The 19,585-nt window shown below is 44.2% G+C and overlaps 1 protein-coding gene and 1 pseudogene across 6 annotated transcripts in view; one reads left to right on the top strand and one right to left on the bottom strand.

Moving 5' to 3' along the window:
• Mapk10 (mitogen-activated protein kinase 10) overlaps positions 1-19,585 on the top strand; it is a 270,735-nt gene that overhangs the window by 16,181 nt on the left and 234,969 nt on the right. The window lies entirely within an intron of this gene.
• Positions 18,687-19,275, bottom strand: LOC110543211 (SERTA domain-containing protein 3-like; annotated as a pseudogene).

Below are 19,585 nucleotides of genomic sequence, written 5' to 3'. Positions count from 1 at the left end.
AATTCACTGAAAAATATCAACAATATGTTTCAGGCTAACATAGGTAACACTGTGCCTTTACAAAAGCTGCTTTTTGATGGAATAAAAATGACCCGGAGAAAAGTAACTTGTTTCACATTTCCCGCAGATCTGTTTAATGACCCAGTTTAACAATAGCCAGTGGAGTTTTCTCATCTGCTCATCTGTCTTGTCAGCACACCATCTCGCATGGCGTCTCTGGGAGGTGGTTGCACATTTGCCAAAGAAGGAGCACGACAGTGGCGAGTCCTGACGTCAGAAGAGTTGGAGACATGGCTTAGAACAGCCTGGCCTCTGGATCCCTTTCCCCTAACTGGGCCGCCGTGTCTAGCAATAGGAGAAGATGTGCCTAGTCCTACCGCATCTTGATATGCCAAGGCAGGTTGATATATGTTGGAGGCCCTTTTTTCTCTGAGGAGAAAGGGAGGGTAGGGGAGGGGAGAGGAACGTGAGAAGGAAAGTGAGAAGGAGGGACTGGGAGGACAGGAGCGGGGGAAGCTGTGATCGGGATGTAAAGTAAAATAAATTAGTTAATGAAAAAAAAAAAACACAGTTAAGTACTAGCACAATTTATTTTTATGATTCTACCTCAGATCATGTTAGCCTTTCCACCACTCATAAAAATAAAATGTAATGCAAGCCACTAAAGAAGTTAACGTAATCCCCCAAAATGTCTGAAGACCCTCAGCCATCAGGCACTGCACTCGGGAAGGAGAAAGCACTACACTGCAACTGTGAGCGTGTTTGCTATAGCTTCCGCCTGGACTGCTGCCCAAAGGTGCCTGTGGTAAAGCCTGGGCCCCAGGAAGGAGCTGCTCAAGACTGAGAGGCTGTGCTGACTGAGAAAGAGCTCTTCCCATTCTTTGAAGGGCATGGTGGAACCCTGGCTCTTCCTCTTTTTTCATGGTCAAGGCACCGGTGCCTTTCCTTCCGTTCTTGCCCCTGCTGTGAGGTGCTGTCATAATCATAGAGCAGAAAACTCACCCATTATAGGCTGAGACTTCCCCAAAGCGCGAGCAAATAAACGTTCTCTTTGTACATGAACTGTATTAGTATTATTATGTCTGCTGTGGTAGCAGGAGGCTGACTAACAATATTTTTGATAGCACCAAAGTTAGAAAGTTTCTGGGAAGAGGAATTGAATGTGCAAGGAGCAGAGTTTTTGGAATTCAGAAGTTTGGGCTATGTGATCTATGCGGAGAAGAAGCGACGGTCAGGATCATGGCTGTGGAGATACAGTGAGTGTGTGTGGAGGGAGTCTTGAATGGCCTGTGAAGGACCTGGGCCTTTTTTCACAGATGAGAGGCTGCTGTGGTTATCTGAGCAACTGTAAGGTGGGTGGGTCGGGCTCCCCTTTTATAAGAAATAAAGGAAGGGAAATGGGGGAAGAGTGAGGGAGGGTGGGACCAGGAGGAAAGGAGGGGGCTACGATCGCAATGTAAAGTAAATAAATAAATAAATTTGAAATTTCAAAAGAAAAGGAGAGAAAAACGATTCTGACAGCAATGCTGGGAGTGGCTGGAGATGGGGGTGGGAGGGCATGTGTGTTGGGGGATGGGGGTTACCAGGAGGCAGGATGAGCAGTCACAGGAGGAAGAGTAGCTCCAGTGGGAAAGTGTGTGGAGAGGGACCCAGCTCCCGAGAAAGCCTCTGCACTTCAGGTAATGCCAAGTCGCTGGAAGCAACGGTGGGAGGAGTGGCTTCCTTCTAAGCTCAGTCTTGCTCAGCCACTGTGGGCAGGCTCTGGGGCTTTGGATTCCCCGTATGCACACTGCAGAAATGAATTGCCTGCCTATGGGTGTCACAGGAGTATGTGTAGTGATTAATACGCTCTTTGACGGAAAGTCACTTTATTAAACTGAGCCATCAATAATAAAAATGCAAATGTTTGCCAGGTGCTTTTGCTCCTGTGTTGAAGGCTGCTGTGTAAACATGAAACCCTTCCTGGGACTCTTGCCGCCGTTGATAACAATAGAGTCATTACCTCGAAACGCCGACAGGGCAAACCCAGCTTTAGTGATCTCCAAAGACAGACGGACAATGGAGTTAAGCATGAAAGCCCTTACGCTTTGTCTATTATGAAGCTTTCTGGCTGGCAAGGCAGTGCCCCATTAGGAGAGAAGTCATTTTGGTAGTATTTAAGCTTCATTGATTCTAATTATTTGTCCCACTATTCTGATCAGGTGTTCCGTCCCTCCCACAGACAGGGCCTGCCTCTTCCCTGGGCACAGGAAGCGTGACAACAGTGCTGTGACCCATGCTTGCTCTCATGTGCCCGGGCCCATTGATTTAACCTACAGTGCCTAGAATGCTGGTCAAGTCATAGCACCCGGAGCCAGACTGCTAGCTTAATGCCCATGACTTTGTGAGATCCTGGTGGCACCTCAACTTCTGAAGCTCCGTCTCCTCACGTGCGAAGCTGTGCCGGTGACTCTGTGAGGGTGGCTGGAGAATACTGAGCACTGTGCGCACACCACCCGCTCTGGGGCCATGCCGGGCAGTCTGCAGTGTGTCGCTGTCTTCCTCAGCTGTCGCTGTTTATTATCACCCTAGCATCAGTCTGTTTCTCTTTCCCCAGAATCGTACTCTGGGAAATAAGATTCTGTGTGTGTGTGCGTGTGTGCGCGCGCAAATTCTGTTCTAACTGCTCAGTAGTTAACTCAGGACCTCATAACTGAACATCAATTGCTCTTTAGGTGAGCTCGCATTCTGAAGAATTCATGAATATTCTTAAATTTTATTCATCTTATTCATCTTCTCGTGTTCTGGTTGGGCGTTTTTGTTGTTGCCGCTTGTTTGTTTGTTTTAAATGACCCCACTAAAGCAAATGCTTGTTTCTGCCGTGAATATAAACAAGTCAAGAACTGCGTTCTGTTGACCAGCTATCCTTCTTTTAACACATTTCCACACAATGGCCCGATGAAGAAAATTTGCTTACACCTTCTTTTAAAAATAATTTTTATTAACTATTTGAGAATTTTATATACTGTATTGATATTACGGTCACCTTGCCAACTCCTCCCAGATCCCTACGCACACAACTTTGTCTTCTCTTTCTTTATCGTTGAAAACCCATTCAGTCTAATACATGTTGTCCAGCTATGCCTGAGTATGGCTCTTCCCCTATGGTGTGGTCAACCTACAACTAAAACAAAACTAATTTTTCCTCTTCCAGCAGCTATCAAGTGCCAACTGATCCTCAGCTAGGGAGGGGATCTTCTAGTTCGAGCCCTGTAGTTTTTGTTTTTCAAGATCCGTAACAGTGTGTGTCTTCCTATTGATCCTGAAAGGACCTTCCTCTGCCATGACTGGTCCACCAAGCTCCCCGAGGGACAGACACCACGTCCTTGGCGTGTGGCATGGAGGCTTGGGGTGGCTTGGCTTCCAACAGCCTTAGTTCTGCTTACTAAGCCAAGGCTCACTTTCCTACTTTTCACAAAGACCACAGGAATTGACTAATTCTGTTGAGCACCCCATCAGTTATTAGCCATTGGCACTGAGAAGGGATATTCTTGCCTTCTTGAGGGTTTTGGCTAAATTCACTGGCTGCTTCTCCTCTTTGCTGTGGCTGTGTGCTGAGTGATTGCCTTTGTCTGTATTATCTCTGACTTCTTGGGGACTGGAATGAAATGAAGGTTTGCTTCCTATGAAAACTTGATGCCTATTTGTTAATGGTAAATTATATCCCTTCCAAATTATATGGGATGGGTTGAAAATGGCTACTGAAAAGAGCTGCAGTAGAAGTGGCAAAATGATTGAATAGGAATGCAAATCAGGGCACATTAGCATTTAATCAGCTCCTCCTTGTATGGCTCCTGTGTTCAGTATTTCTCCTCGGCATGCTGGCTTAGACACTGTTTAGAGGAGGGAGGGCTCTCCCAGCACTGTGTCTCCTATGAGTTCACAGTGGTCAGGACCCAGGACCACTCCTTCACTTACCTTCCCTGCGAGACAAACATATCTTGGCCACATTCTACATGTGTAATTTTGCCTGTGTTGCCTACCTACTCTCATTTTCTTTTCGTTTTAATTTGTAAAATTGGAATATCAATTATATCTCTTTCATAAAGGTGGCTGTGAGAATTAACTGAAGAAAGAGATATAAATTTTTAGGATAAATGCTTGGCATGGATTTGAAATAGTACAGTGATTAAGATTTTGGGTTCAGAATGAAATTTGATCACTGTTTAAATCTCCAATCTTTCTTAAGCTGTGACCATTTAATATCATTCTTCATGTTGTGGTGACCCCAATCATAAAATTATTTTCATCGCTACTATTCCAAACTATAATTTTGCAACTGTTATAAATTGTAATATGAGTATGTGATCTGTAGATGTTCTTTGCATGAAAAATGGACTCCGTGAAAGGGTCGCTCAATTCTCAAGGGGTCATGACCCACAGGTTGAGAACCACTGGTCTAAATCATTTACTGCCTTGGCAATTTGGAATTCTCTGTGATCTTTCTGTAAAATTGAAAATAATTTTGTTGATAGCAGTAATACTGTCTGCTTCACAGCCTTCATAAGAAGAAGAGGTGAGAGCGCTTGGTCTAATTTCTTGTAGAATTATTAGATAATTTTGGAAATTTTGATCGCTAATTGTGTCTAGCAGCTAGGAAAACAAATGCTTATAGAGGTTACTTTGGGCCAGGTGATATGTGAGTATGTTACATCTATGATCTCATTGTTTCTTGCCAAGTCCTAGCACAGCCTGAGTCTAGGAACTCTAAGTAGGGGTGATGAAGGAATGAGGAAAGGACATACACATGGACACAGAAAAGATGGGGCTGGTGGTCTGGGCCTCACATGGAGGAGACCCCACATCCTTGGAGCTCCCAGTGTTGACTGTGTACAGGAGTTGTTGTTGAACTGGGGTTATTGCATATAGCTGAACAAAGAGACAGGGTTTGTAGTTACAGGTATGTAACACAGCCACACAGGAAGACAGGTTTAAGCTAAGCTCAGCAGGAAGAGTCTCTGTAGGGCAGCAGCCTAGGCTATAAACATCCATTGGAGAAAGCTAAGGTAGACGTGTTCTGCACACATTATCGACATTTGCCCTCTGACCTGAGGAATGCTCTACCATCATGAGCCTCACCTGGGGAAGGAAGACATTGTCACAGGTGTAGACCTGAGGCCTGGGCTCCTTCACGTGGCCATGGCCATGTCGTAAGTGCACATTCACTCAGGGCTTCCTTTGTGCCTCGCAATCTCTTCACAGTTCCTCTTTATGACCAGGAGCTGTTGCTGCCCCTGTTTCTGAAGTGTGGGGCTTTGCCTGGTGTAGCTCAGAGCCCATCTTGTCATTGTTTTATAGTTGAGTAAGTTTAGAGGCACAGAAGGTAGCTGCCATAGCATGGGGGCTGGGATGGTAGAGAAGGATTCATGCCGCTTTGCTTAGTGAAAATAATGACAAGATCTGGCTGTAGTATTTACAGAATGAAACTCCACTGTTAGGTTAGTGACCAAGGCTTGGGTTGTGTACTGTCCTTCTCTAGCCCCTAATTGCAGGGGTGGTTACCAACCCTTAAAATGGAGAGTGCCTAATAAGACCCAAGAACTGAGGCAGGCAGCCAAGTGTGTGTGTGTGTGTGTGTGTGTGTGTGTGTGTGTATGAAGACTCCAGCTTTCTGCCAAGAAGCTGGTGTTGGGAAAGAGCAGGTAGCAGGGTTTGCATCGTCTCTTCCAGTCCTGTTTAGCTTCAACCCCTTCTTCTCTTTCCTGCTGCTTCCCTTACTCACTATACGACCCTGAGATGCTATGCCCTGGCTTATTGTGGATGCAGATGACTTCTTCCCGTGGCTCTGCAGTCTTGTACTTCTATACCATGTGAACAGGACAGTGTCCATCCCAATGAGAGTCGTGCCCTGCCTAGAAATGCTGAATCATGTTTCCTAAACTGCTTCTATTGGGCAAAGCAGTCAAACTTAAAAAACAAACAAACAACTTTTAATTAAATTTAGTGTTATTATTACTGTGTGTGTGACAGGAGGCTGTCAGGTATGTGCATGTCATGGCATGCATGTGGAAGGTGGAAAGCAACTTTGCAGGATCAGCTATCTCTTTCCACTTTTGCATGGGTTCCAGGACTGGGACTCCGGTCACCAGGTTTTCTCTGTAAGTGGATTCACTGAATCAGCCATTTCTGCAGGCCTGGCAATGAGTTTTTAAAAAAAATTATTTATTTGTTTTTATGTGTACGACTGTTCTGCTTGCATGTGGGTGCCTGGTGCTGGCGGACGTCAGAAGAGGTCATTGATTCACCTGGAACTGGAGTTACAGGTTTGTAAGCTGCTGTGTGAGTGATGGGAATTGAACCTTTATTCTCTGCAAGAGCAATAGCTCTTAACGGAGGAGCCTTCTCTACAGCCGTTAGTCAACATTCTTAAGTCTTAGTTTCTTTATCTATGAAATGGATGTGTAGAGCATACCTCATAATTGTTGAGAAGATTATGTGTAAAGCACACACAGTTTCTTCCTGGAGCAGAGAATTAAATTTCATTGTTATTATTAGACCATTAGCGCTCTGAAAAAGATTGGTTTGATGTGGGTTATTTTGAAACAGTTTCATTACAGCAATAACAACAGAAGGGCGGTTGCTATCACAGCAAGTGCCTGGGGTGCTTTTCAATATAATAAAGTAAACTGATTTCAGTTTTATCCTCATTAACATGGGTGTTCCTGGGTGAGTCCTCCTAGGCATGGGGGTAGTGAGCTGTGGAGGCCAGAAACACAAGGAAAGAAATGTCTGTGAACGTAGTCCCCAGTTTATTTGCATGAATGAAATAATGTGCTTTGAAATGTGTGCATCTCTGTAGATGCAAGCTACTGTTTTCAAGCTAGCAATAGGGAGTCTAGAACGAAGCATAAGTTTTATCAGGGAAGATGGGGAGAACAGGAGGTTTTTGACTGGATTAGAGAAAGCTAGAATTTGAGGTGGAAAGGGAGAAAAAGATGGATATTAGAAAAAGGCATATATTCTTACATGAAGTGACCGGTCTTATAGTATTACGGTGTCTGCTGTGTAGGGCAAAAGCTCTGAGGTCTGCAGTGCTGGTGGAGGATTCCGAGTGGCAGTCAGTATCTTCGTGTTCTATTGCTGGGAAGAGACACCATGACCATGGCAACTCTTTAAAGCAAAACATTTCATGGGGGCTGGCGTACAGGTTCAGAGGTTTAGTCCATTATCATCATGGAGGGAGGCATGGTGGCATGCAGGCGGACATGGTGCTGGCGAGGGAGCCAAGAGTTCTACATCTGGATCTGCAGGCGGCAGGAAGAGAGAGTGAGCCCTTGGGCCTGGCTGGAGCTTCTGAGACCACAAAGCCTGGCTCCCCAGAGACATGCTTCCTGCAACAAGGCCACACCCACTCCAACAAGCCACACCTCCAATAATGCCACGCCCCCTTAGCCTCTGGGGGCCGCTTTTGCTCAAACCACCACATTGCGTTCACCTTGTCTGGTCCCCAGCCTCAGTGCTCACCTTTTCTGGGAATCAGCGACCGGTTCACTTCCTGTGTGCAGCACAACCATAGCAGAGGGACTGAGTCTGCCCTCCCTGCTGTTGACCCAGGCACTGAGGAAAGGACTTGGCTCTCATGTGCCCTCCTGTGAATGCTCTGGTCATGGTGAGCCTGCCATAATAAAGGCCTAAAACGTCCAGCAGTTTCGGTTTCTCCATTCTCTCCCCGCTGAAACTCTCTCCCCCTAAGCTTTCTAGAACGAGGGGACATCCACTTGGGACAGTGTGGACAGAAATCCTGTCAGCGTCTAAAGAGGCCACAGGAATTCATTTCAGCATGACACGATGCTTAAGGTGGCGCTGTGCTCGCCTCAGTAGGACAATCAGCCATTTCTAAGCTGAAGCTACGGTTATAATTTTTAGTGGCTTCAACTGTGCCACTCAAAGGTGTAGGTGGCCAACAAACACAGACTTTACTCATTCGATCCGATGACTATTCATCTTCATCCTGGGACAGCCCAGGCCCCATTCTAGCTGTTCTAACCGACCACAGTTATGAAAATGATGAGTTCAGAAAACATTTCGTGGAGCTGGTGTTACGGGGGAAAGAGGCCGATAAACTGGATCGGTAGGTAAAATATGTTGTGCGTTAGAATGTCAACACGAAGGGTGGGATGGGGAGGGGAGGAGAGAGGGGCTTATGGGGGGATACAAAGTGAATAAAGTGTAATTAATAAAAAAAAAGAATGTCAACACGATTAAAGAGAGCCTTCAGCACGAGTGTAAAGCAAGGAGTATGTTAGAGTTACAGCTGTAGGTAAGAGGAGCAGGGTTTCTCTCTGAATGACATTGGGTAAAGACCTCATTTGACAAGAACTTGAGCTTCTTGTCATATATGCTTCTTCTTCATAGACATCTGAGTCTTCCAAAGCCGCATGACTGAAAAAAAATTGAAATCATTTTGTGGATAAATTTACTTTTTATTCAAGGGCCTGAGTGTATACTAATTGCTTGACAGAGTCCTTAAACAAGTTTTCTGGGGAAAAAAAAAAAGTGGAATTTTCAGGCTTAAGTTAAAATTCTATGAGAGATCATGTCTCTCAGGCAAGACCATATGTAGAGTTAGCAGGACGGGTTATCTTTCCAGAACACACAGCACCAAGATAGAAGAAACAACCTAACCTTTTAAACTTACTTCTCTCCCATAAAATTGATTCTACGCTTACTTAAAAAATGATCTGATCTTAATTCCTAGAAGCAATTTCTTGTTCTCGTTATTTTCTAAAGGTTATTGTATGACATTTTCTTGTTCACCCATCTATTATTTGACCTCAGACTGATTTCAACACAAATTACACTTTTCTTTTTGGATTAACAACAACAAAAATCTTCTGCTTCTACTTTGAGTTCCTCTGTCTAATTTTCAGTTCAGGGGCATACTTCTGACATCACTTGAACAATAGAGGGTTTGATCAGAACAGAAGAAACAGAAGAAGGAGGAAGAGGAGGAGGAGGTGAGAGAGAGCATGGAGATGAAAAGCAGCCAGGAGTGTGGCTCAAACTTGCAATCTCAGTACCCAGGAGGCTGAGACTGGGGCATTACCATGAACTTACTGGGCTGCATGGCAAGACCTGTTTCTAAATAAAACAAATCAAAAAGGAAACAATCAAAGTAAAAATAATTTTAAAGTGACCAACATTTTATTTTTTAATTGCTGTTTTTAGCAATACTATCTTTTTTGTTTTGTTTTCTTTTTTTAAAATACCTGGTACTTTAAAGCATAATTATTTTGGATAGACTTAAAAACTTTAAAAATTTTCATTATATTTAATGTGCATGTGAATATGTGTCTATTTGTGGGTACCCACAGAGGTCAAAGAGAGCATTGGATTCCCCGAAGCTAAGTTGCAGGCAGTTGTGAGCCATGCAACATGATGGGAAACAAACTGTTTCCCCCCCTAAAAAAAAAGCAGGTGTTTTTAACTCTGAGTTTCTCTGTCTTTCTCCTGCCCCATATGTTAAACTTAATTTTTTTCTGATGTTTGCATACCAATATCTTGTATGTGTCTCATATAAATGACATTTACTGCTAGTTTCCAAGAGATCTTCACAGTCTTTTTGCTTGAGTTTGATGACTGCCACATGTATAATGGAGTGTTAATATTCAAGAGTCAAATCAAACATTTGTGTCAGGGATCATTTCATCAATTCAGTGAACTTCCCTTGATTTTAGCAGAGCTTTGGGAATGGCGTTGGGTTCAGGGTTGGTGTATAGGGATGGGGTTGACTGCCAAGGCCTTCAAAGAATGGGACAGGTAAGTCCTGACCTGAACCATACAGTTTTCTCTTCTCTTCCTTTGGACTTCTTGCTGTTGACACTGATGACATCTTTTTTTTTTTTTTTTTTTTTTTGGGAGGGTGGATGAATTATCTATATATTTTTGAGTGTCTCTTATTCTAGCATTTGGAATAGGTTTAATTATAATTTAGGATAGAAAATGGACATATTTCTTCTTAGATAGGGTCACAGTTTATAATTATATGGTTCATTTATATGTTTACTTCTTTCAGTGTTTGAATGAAGAGTAAGTACTTTTGGGAGACAAAGATACTTTTTTCTATGAGCATATGACAAGGAAGACAAGGATATGGCACCCAGGGTATGTGGCAGAGACAGTCTCTTTGAGAAAAGATGTCTGAGTAGGAATAGGAGGTTGGCAGAGTGGGACAAAGTAGGATGAGGAACAAGTATATTCAAAGGGATGAAGCTGTGCAAGAATAAAAGACAATCAGTGAGGTTTAGGAAGCGAGCAAACCCAGAGCTCATGATGAAGTCTGTGGGTGATACTAAGACATAAATGCGTTTTAAGCAAAGGACTAGAGGCATGGCTGTATTCGGACATTTGAAAAGTGTTTGCTTGGCTCTACGGAAAAAGCTTAATGAAGAACGCTGGCATTAAGGGTGGTCCGTGAGAGGTGTGGCAGTGGCCTGGGTCGGGCTGGTTCAGCAAGAAGGGAAGGGGTTCAAGGGCTAGCTGAGCCACAGGTAGAATCTACAGCACTCTGTCACATGGGGAGGACGACAGTCAGGGGTGATCCCTGGCTTGGGGGACATCAGAGCCGTGGCATTTTCAGAGACAGGAAATACTGGCGAGGGAAGAAACTTGGCAGGAAGGTGGGGTGTCCGCTAGACGCGTGCTGAATTTGAGGTGACCAGCGAGCAGCATGTGTGTGTTCAAAGTTTAAGGTGTGACCTGAGATGGTGCTTGAGCCTGTTGCTGGTAAGGGAGATAAAGTCTAGAAACAAGTGTCAGGGAACACCAACAAAGAAAGAATAACCCGAGAGGAAAAGAATAAGATGCTACAAGCTGAGGCCCATAGACTACACATCCTCCTGGTGCTGCTTCTTTTATATGTATCAGGTACGTTTAACCCCATCAAGAGATTGATTCTGTTGCTTTTCTCGATTTTATGGTTGAGAACCATGTGAGGCTTTGGAAAGTGGCTTATGGAGTGTCGCACAACCAGGACAATGCCAAGCTGATGTATGTCCAGGAGATCTGGCTTCAGTCTCTGTTGTCTTTTACACTGCAAGGAGAGACACTATCCAGAGACTCTGGGCCATTCCATTTGCAGGGCTGCTGCCTGCAGGTCAAGGCGGCTCAAGGCTGAAGCCTGGTCTAGTGTTTGAATGATGTTGATCATCCATAGGAACATATTTTTGCTGTCACGGTGTTGTCAGAAAAGAGACTGCAGGACATACTTGGAGATAGACAAAAAAGCGTAGGTCTAGAAGTTTATCTGTGAAGGGTAGGAGAGAGGACTTAGGGGGGGAGTCTATTCTTCAGGACAGGAAAAAATACTAAAAGCACTTGATGCACAGGTAGAGAAGGGGGTTCTCCTCCATTAAAAGTCCCCGGAGCCATGCAATGATTTCCTGTTTGTCATACCCATGTAGTCAGCAGTATTATATTTGGATTCAAAATCTGTAGCCGTAAGAATACTAATACAGCCAGGAGTGGTGGTGCACACCTGTAATTCCAGCATTTGGGGAGGCAGAGGCAGGTGGATTGCTGTGAGTCTGAGGCCAGCCTAGTCTATAAAGTGAGTCCAGGACAGCCCAGGCTACACAGAAAAACCCTGTCTCAAAAACAACAACAACAGAAAACAAAAACAAGAGAGAACTGACATGTGGCTTCTTTGTGGAGGACCTTGGGAACAGGTACTTTATAAGCCACAACTAGACACAAATAGATGCTCCCCCTCAGTACGCATGCCAGGCCTTTCAGCAAACATCAGTCCATTCCGCTAACTTCAGTCCATTACTCTAAGATTGCAGATGGCAAAGATTGCCTGGAGGAAGCCTCTTTAAAGATGACTGCCCAGTGTAACTTCAAGTCAGGCTTAGTTTTGTCCAGGCCTGTTGGCTTGCCATCCTTATTGTGACACAGATGTCAACTTTAGCCATCCTTTGTCAGACCTCAAGTGGCACCTTCACTCAAGGGCAGACTGCAATTTGATGGGTGTGTTGTTTTCCTGTTCTACTATAGAATATATGTTTAGGGAGAATGCCTGTTTAACTGAATCCTGATGTTCTACAGCACGATTCCTTCTCAGTCTTAAAGCCACAATGTGACTTTGATAATATGCCTGTGAAACTTTTTAGACACAATAAACAAACAAATGAACAAACAAAAACAAACAAACAAACAAAAAACCAAAAAAAAAAAACCTCACCGAGTGAGGGCAACTTATACAATGGCACATTTATAAAGTTACAATGAACGTAAAGTGCTATTTCAAGTTTACAGTTTATTTCAAGTTAGTTTTAGTAAAGTATTTAAACAAAATGGATTTGTAAAATGCAAAGTTTTCGCTGCCCCAAAGTCTTAATTTGGTTTTATTTTGGGTTTATGTTTTGCATATTTATTGCAGGATATTTGATCCCATTGTGAACCCCCAAATTGTGAACTGTAAAACCCTGTTTCTTGTTTTATATGGTTGAGCCCCAGTACACACCTTTAATCCATTAACTTTGTGTTTATTGTAAACAAGTGATTAAGGTATGGTTCAGCCATCCCTAGAGACACCTTTAATCCAGGAGTTTTCTGCACACAGGATTTAATGAAGTTAAGCATAGATCAAGAGGCAGAGCAAGAAACCAGCTAGCAGGGATTAGGAGGAGGAAGTTTTACCAGGACAGTAATTCAGAGACAAGTTGCTTAGAAAGAACTCAGATAAAGACAAAATGAGTCAAAGAATGAGAAGGAGCCAGAAGATTAGAGCAGATTGCTTGACATAGTTTGAGGCCAAGCAGAGCAGTTCAGAAACTAAGAGAAAAGCCAGATTGAATAAATCAGTTGGGACAGGAGTTTGAGCTAGAACAGCTGAGTTGAACCAGCCAGCCCAGAGCTCAGTAAGAACAAGAAAGGGTGAGCTTATTAGGCAGTGAGTCTCAGGCTGAAAATGTTCTAGGCCTAGGTTAGACTGTATGGAGGCTGGAAGCTTCTAGGACTAGGCCCAGGTTAGCAGACAGAGGCCGTAAGTCTCTCAGGCAACAACTGAACCAGGTGAATAAAAGCTACTTTTACACATACTATTTGGGAAAAAAAAAGCCTATTGTGTTTCATAAGCAGAGCTTTATTATTTGGGCTAAATGCATATTTTAGGGGAAACTTAGTAATTCAGAAACCCATTAGTTAAAAAAAAAAAAAAAACTATCAGAAACAAAGGCAATGGCAGAAGGATACAGCTAATAAGCAAAGGAAATTTAGTGACAGGCCCAGCAGAAGCACAAGGGACTCTAAAGACTCAGGATCCACATTCCCACCCCCCACAGGACCTTGTGGCTAGCCACGTGGCCTTATAGCTATCCATGCAGCCTTGCATGCATACACGGGGCTTTATGGATATCCACAGGGCCTCGTGGAGAATTGCACTGGCTGAGTCATTTCTCGCCCTGCACACGTCTTCATGATCACTATGAAGCTTATTTCTCGAGCTCCATTTTGTGAGTGGTTCATGACTCTTAGACGTACTTGAGCTTCAGTGTTTGCTTGAGGAAACTCTAGGTCGTTTTTTTTGTTGGATGAAACTGAGGTGATGCTATTGAGACTCCTCTTTTTTTTTTTTTTTTGGTTCAGTGGCTGATTGTGAGTTAAAAGGCAAGTGAGCAGTTTAAACCAATTCACACATGTGGAGCAGGCGCTATTACAGGTGGAGCTGGCAACTTTTCAGAAGCTCCAAATAGTGGTTTCGGCTCATCTTCATCCATCCGGGGCTGCTGCACAAGAGCAGCACAGACTGACTGGAAGAGCGCAGCTCTGCTCTCCAGTGGTTCTGCAGGTGGAAGGCTACAGCAAGGCTGTCAGCATTTGCGGTCCGTCGGGGAATCTCTAGCTGTGCTCTCATGTGGTAGATGAGGAAGGGCGAACCCACCAAGTGCTGTGTGGAGCCTTGCGCCTGAGGACCCTCACTTCTTCATGACATAACCACTGCCTTAAGACTTTATCTCTAAATACCTTTGTATTGACAATAACTGAATTTTGCCAAGGATATAGGCAAACCACACCAAAATTTCAGACCTGGTGCTTAAGCATGTTATATGATTCTAAACAACTGGACATTATTTGGGGTAACAAGGCCACATTCTTCTGCTAATCATGACTCATTGTAAGACTGAAACTGCCATATTTAATCATGAGAGGAAGCAGGGACGGATTCACAGGAACATGTGGTTTTATTGTAACATGCTGTCACCTTTTTTTTTAAACCCCAGGGTGAGGTAAAATATGCTTAAAAAAAAAAACCAACTCAGTTTCCATACATGTGAAACTTTACTTGGAATGCTCAAAATTTGTAAGCTTTAATAAAAGAAATGACTTAAAGGCAAACGGATTATATGCTGCACAGAATAAAAGACTCCCGGGCCTTCTATATTATACACCCTCCTGCTACACAGTCACTGAAAGGTTCTTTACGCTGATTTAAGAATGCTGTAAGCAACGGCGCAGAGAGCAGGAGAGGACGCGAGTGCCCGTAGATTTAGAGTCGGGAGCGTGTGCGTATTTCTGGTACGACCAGGCAGATTTACACAACTGTTAGTTTCAGCGCCTCACTCTGTTTTTCATTAGAAATTTTATCTCCTTACTGCATACGGTAAACTTTTAGTTGTGTTGTTTGCTATTCCTTATCTGCTCTCCGATAGGGGAAAGGCACCTGGAGTTGAGTTTGGCTGGTTTTTGGCTATTTCATCTTAAAAACCGAGCACACGTAGACTAGGGGTCTCCCTGGTCGTTACGGCTCCCACCCCACTGCTGCCTTCGCTGAAACCTGCGCAGTCACTTCCTTGTGGAGTGGCAAGAAGACCCAAGACAAACAATGTCGAAGGGTGAAAAGTTTACTTTGGGTTGGAGATTTGCTTCCTGAGGAGTCAGTCTCTCTCGCTTTGGGGCCTGTGGCAGCGAAGACCCTGGGGGGACAGTTCCTGCAGGAGCAGAGTAAGAGCTCACCTCTTGGCACCAGAGAAGGAAGGAGAAATGGTGTGTGTGTGTGTGTGTGTGTGTGTGTGTGCTCGCCAAGGTTCCCTCCCAATTTCAAAGCCACACCCCCAATGACCTAACCTATTGGGCTTCACCTATTGACAGTTTTTCGTCCCTTGAGAAAGTGCCGTAAGCTAGCCGTCGAGCCTTTACAATGGTAACCGCGTCGCCACCGTCTTTCTGCTGACCCCCGCTGCCCTTCTGTCGGTGCTGTCCTCAGCTGTGTCCGCAGTGCAAACGCGCCACACGGTGCATTCACAGCGACAGGGACTCTTTAGAACCGGAACCATGGTTTCCTCTTGGCTCCATGCAACCGGTAAAGTCCAAGTTCTTGAACATAGTCTAGTCATGTTGTGACCCTGCCCGTACCCTCTCCTGCTCCTCCAGAAGAAGGCGTGTTCTCCTTCTTCAGACTGAAATCCTCTCTGCCTGCTACTTCCAGGCCCTGCCTGGGTACGCCACATTTGCTTTACAGTGCTACCACGTGGGTAAGGGCCGTTCTCCGCTTCACCGAACCTGGAAAAAGTATTGCTTCATTTTCTTGGTTCCCATAACTCTGCAACATATCTTCATTTTAATTCTGAGCACATACGGTAACTTTGAAACATTGGTGGTTTTCATTCTATCTAAGATAAGTCTAATTTCCCTCTCACCAATTCTCTGGAATGCTCTGTGAGCATAATAAATGTTCAATAATATTGCTCAAGAAATAAACATATTATCCTAAGGGTTTTTTTTTCTTAATAAGAGTTTAAATGTTCTTCTGATATTAACTAATGAATATATATTAGCAATTAAAGGTCTTGGATCATTGCTAAATTTGGAGAGGAATACAAATATGGGAAAGAACAGAAAGTGTAATATTGTATAATAACTTCTTAAAAACTCCATAACATTTAAACTACAACCAAAATAGTAATGTTGTAATATAATTTATGTTTCAAGATTCTGAATTATGTCTAACCACATGAATTTTTACCACTGAAAAGGATTTTGCTAATATATATAAATTTTCTAGATTGCTCATTTACTGATGGGTATAGAGGCCTTTGAGTGTGCTGGGTAAGCAAGACTAACTTTTAAGTCAAATTATCTGTCTTTAAAGATTGGCTTCACTCATTGCCACTTGAAATACGTGGGAAAGTTACTCTGCCTCAGTTTTCTCTAAGTAGAGACAGTAGTGGTGACAGTCCTCACATGTGATTATGTGTGGGTGCAAGGAGTTTGTGCTAGAGCAGGGAGCATCATTAGTTTTATCCCGTTATTACTGCGCTTCCTGTTCCTCCTCTGTGCTCCCTTTCTATCACTGATGTAGAGTGCACCGTTTGTTTTTTTTTTCTAGGAACATGTTCCAATTCAAATGTCAAGTTTAGTTGGAAATTTAGAGGCAGCAAAGATTAGCTAACAACTGTGTGTGTGAGAGAGAGAGAGAAAGAGAGAGAGACAGACAAGAGAGACAGAGAGAAGAAAGTAAGTTGATCTCAGCGGCTTTTGTTTAAAAGCCCTGTCTACTCTGGGTCGCCTCCTCCAGCCTTGATGTGGGGCGACATGCCTCGTCTTACTGTAACTTGTTCTGCGTGTTTGGCTGGTATCCCTGATAGGCCTGATCCTTTCTGAAGGGAAACAGAGCAGTGGATCTGTGTGAGGGTGGGAGGTGGAGGGGGAACTGGGAAGAGTGGAGGGCGGGGAAACAGCGACTGGGATACAACGCATGAGCGAAGAATAAATTTCATAAAAAGGCCTTGTCAAAAACCCAAAGTGCAAATCGGAATTCGATAGGCTTGAGTATGAGAGCCCATTTCTATAAGCTAAACCAACTAAGACAAAAAGCCTGAGCTGATCAAAAAGGAGGAAATCATGAAATTTGCAGGCAAATGGTGGGATCTAGAAAAGATCATTCTGAGTGAAATATCCCAGAAGGAGAAAGACAAACATGGGATATACTCACTTATATAGACCTATAAGATATGATAAACATAATGAAATCTATACACCTAAAAAAAGATAATCAATTGAGCGGACATGGGGTAAGATGATCAATCCTCGTTTAGAAAGACAGATGGGATGTGCATTGAACGTATGACAGGAGTCTACTGAGCGCATCTGAAAGACTCTAACTAGCAGTGTTTTCAAAGCAAAGACTCATGACCAAACCTTTGGCAGAGTACAGGGAATCATAAGAAAGAAGGGGAGCTGGTCTGATGGGGAAAGGATAGGAGCTCCACAAGGACCAAATATATCTGGGCACAGGGTCTTTTCTGAGACTGACATTCAACCAAGGACCATGTACGGATATAACCTAGAACCTCCACTCAGATGTAGCCTGTGGTAGCTCAGTAACCAATTGGTTTCCCAAAGTGAGGGGAACAAGGACTATTTCTAACAGGAACTCAATGACTGGCTCTTTGGCCTCCCCACCCCCGAAGGGAGGAGCAGTCCTGTTAGGCCACAGAGGAGGGCTTTGCAGCCAGTCCTGAAGATACCTGATAAAACAGGATCACATGAATTGGGAGGAGGTCCCCCCTATCAGTGGACTTGGAAAGGGGCACGGTGGAGATTAGGGAGGGAGGGAGGGACTGGGAGGGAATGAGGGATCGGGACACGGCTGGGATACAGAGTTAATAAAATGTAACTGATAAAAAAAAAAAAAAGCCTGAGCTGGAAGAAAGACAAGTTTTAGTATGAAAGAACACACCGGCAGAGACCACATGTGTGTGGCATTTGTGTGTATGTGTGTATAGAGACTTTCAAAAAGGATGTTCCAAATCTTATAAGCATCCCGAGAAGGGGAGGGCAGATTTGCCGCGGTGATATTTACGACAGAACTCATGCATATTCTATTATTTACGGTGTGAGCTTCCCAGGTTTGTAGAGATGGAATACAGTCTTCCCTCCATAGTTGTTTGTTTGAACACCATGTGGAAAAAATGAGTAGAAAGGGGACCCATACCATGATGAGGGCATACAGTCTTAGGAGTCTGAAGGCTGATCACTGCTTGGTTCCAAATCTTTTTTTTTCTTTTTCTTTCCAAAATGCTTTTGTTAGAACAAAACAAAACAAAACAGAAAAATAAAAACCAAGAACAACAACAACAACAACAAAAAATCACTCAAAAAAAAAGAAAGAAAAACAAAGCAAAAATCCCCAATTAAAAAGAAAGCCACTTCACTGCCCCCTCCTCCTTCTTAAGGAGCATGGCATGGAGCTGGTAGATTTCCACCCACTGCGCGTGGTCCGGCCTGGTATGAATCAGGAGGCTGCTGGGACTGGGGTCCTGCCAAGAGGTTCAGCCTGCCAGGAGGCGAGTAGCCCCTGCCCCTCCCTGGAGAGACCGCCCACTCGTCACCCTTTGCCAGGTCCAGCTTTATCTTCCCTGAGGCCCTAGTGGGGACAGTGGGAACTGGAGGCAGAAGAAAGGGATAAGTGAGGAATCAGACTCCCCCAGAGTCTCATTAAGGCATTTGGAAAAGAAATTAATTCAGGAAGACCCACCTTCACGGAAGGCTGGCGTAACCCCACACGCACACATGCAGGGCAGTTTGTGGAATCCTGACACAGGAGGAAAGGAGGCCACAGTCACTGTGTAGAGCCTCTGCTAAACACACATGCATGGGTCACACCCCAGGACCCGGCCCACCGAAGCTGCCCGATCTCATCAGCCTTAGGATCCCAGTATGATTTCCATGATGTGGTCCAGTTCATTCTACTCTCAGGACTCCTGAGCACTGAAGAGGCTGTGAGGAGGCTCTGAGGGGGAGGAAGTATAGAGGCCTCCTCCACTGCAGATGTGTCCATGTTCAGAGAGAAGTCAGCTAGGCCAGAGTCTCCTAGGTACCGGGAGCTCAGAGCTGCTAAGAGCATAGGATCATCCCGGGGCGTCATTTCCTGCTGGAAGCTTGAGGAAGGCCCCGATCCTGAGGCGGTTCAGTCTCTTCCACGGATGTATCCAGTTTCCTGAGGATGGAGTGGATGGTGGTAGGCAGGAGAGAGGCTCTGGGGGCAGGGCTGGCCTGGAGCTGCGGGAGAGTGTTGTGGATAAGGACATGCCTGCGGCCTAGGCTGCCCTGGCCTCTGTCTGGAGAGATTCGGAGCAGGGCTTGCTGGTAGCTGCGAAGGGCTGCTGGATTCCAGTCCTGCTTCTCATCTTCCTCCTCCTCTTCCAAATCAGAATGGTTCCTCTTTAAGGTTCCCATGTCCTTGGCTGCTGGGGTCGCCAGCGCTATCCCCTGCAAGCCTGAAGTACAGTGTCTTGCCAGTGCTGAGCAGGAGTCCTTGGTTCCAAACCTTAATAGTACTATTTGCAAGTTTCATGATATGGGAATTTTAAAGATATATATACACATATATATGCAATATATACATATATGTACATAAAACACACACATATATGTATATATAAAAATATAAATATATTCACATATATAGAGATATAAATATATTCACATATATAGATATATAAATATCTATCTATCTATCTATATAAATATATTCACATATATAGAGATACAAACACCCCTAATTGCTGTGCCTTTGCCACAATCCTCTCGTTTGAATTTTTCT

This window comes from Meriones unguiculatus, chromosome 3, assembly GCF_030254825.1.
Source record: "Meriones unguiculatus strain TT.TT164.6M chromosome 3, Bangor_MerUng_6.1, whole genome shotgun sequence".
Taxonomy (NCBI): Eukaryota; Metazoa; Chordata; class Mammalia; order Rodentia; family Muridae; genus Meriones; species Meriones unguiculatus.
This window is presented reverse-complemented; position numbering and strand designations above follow the sequence as displayed.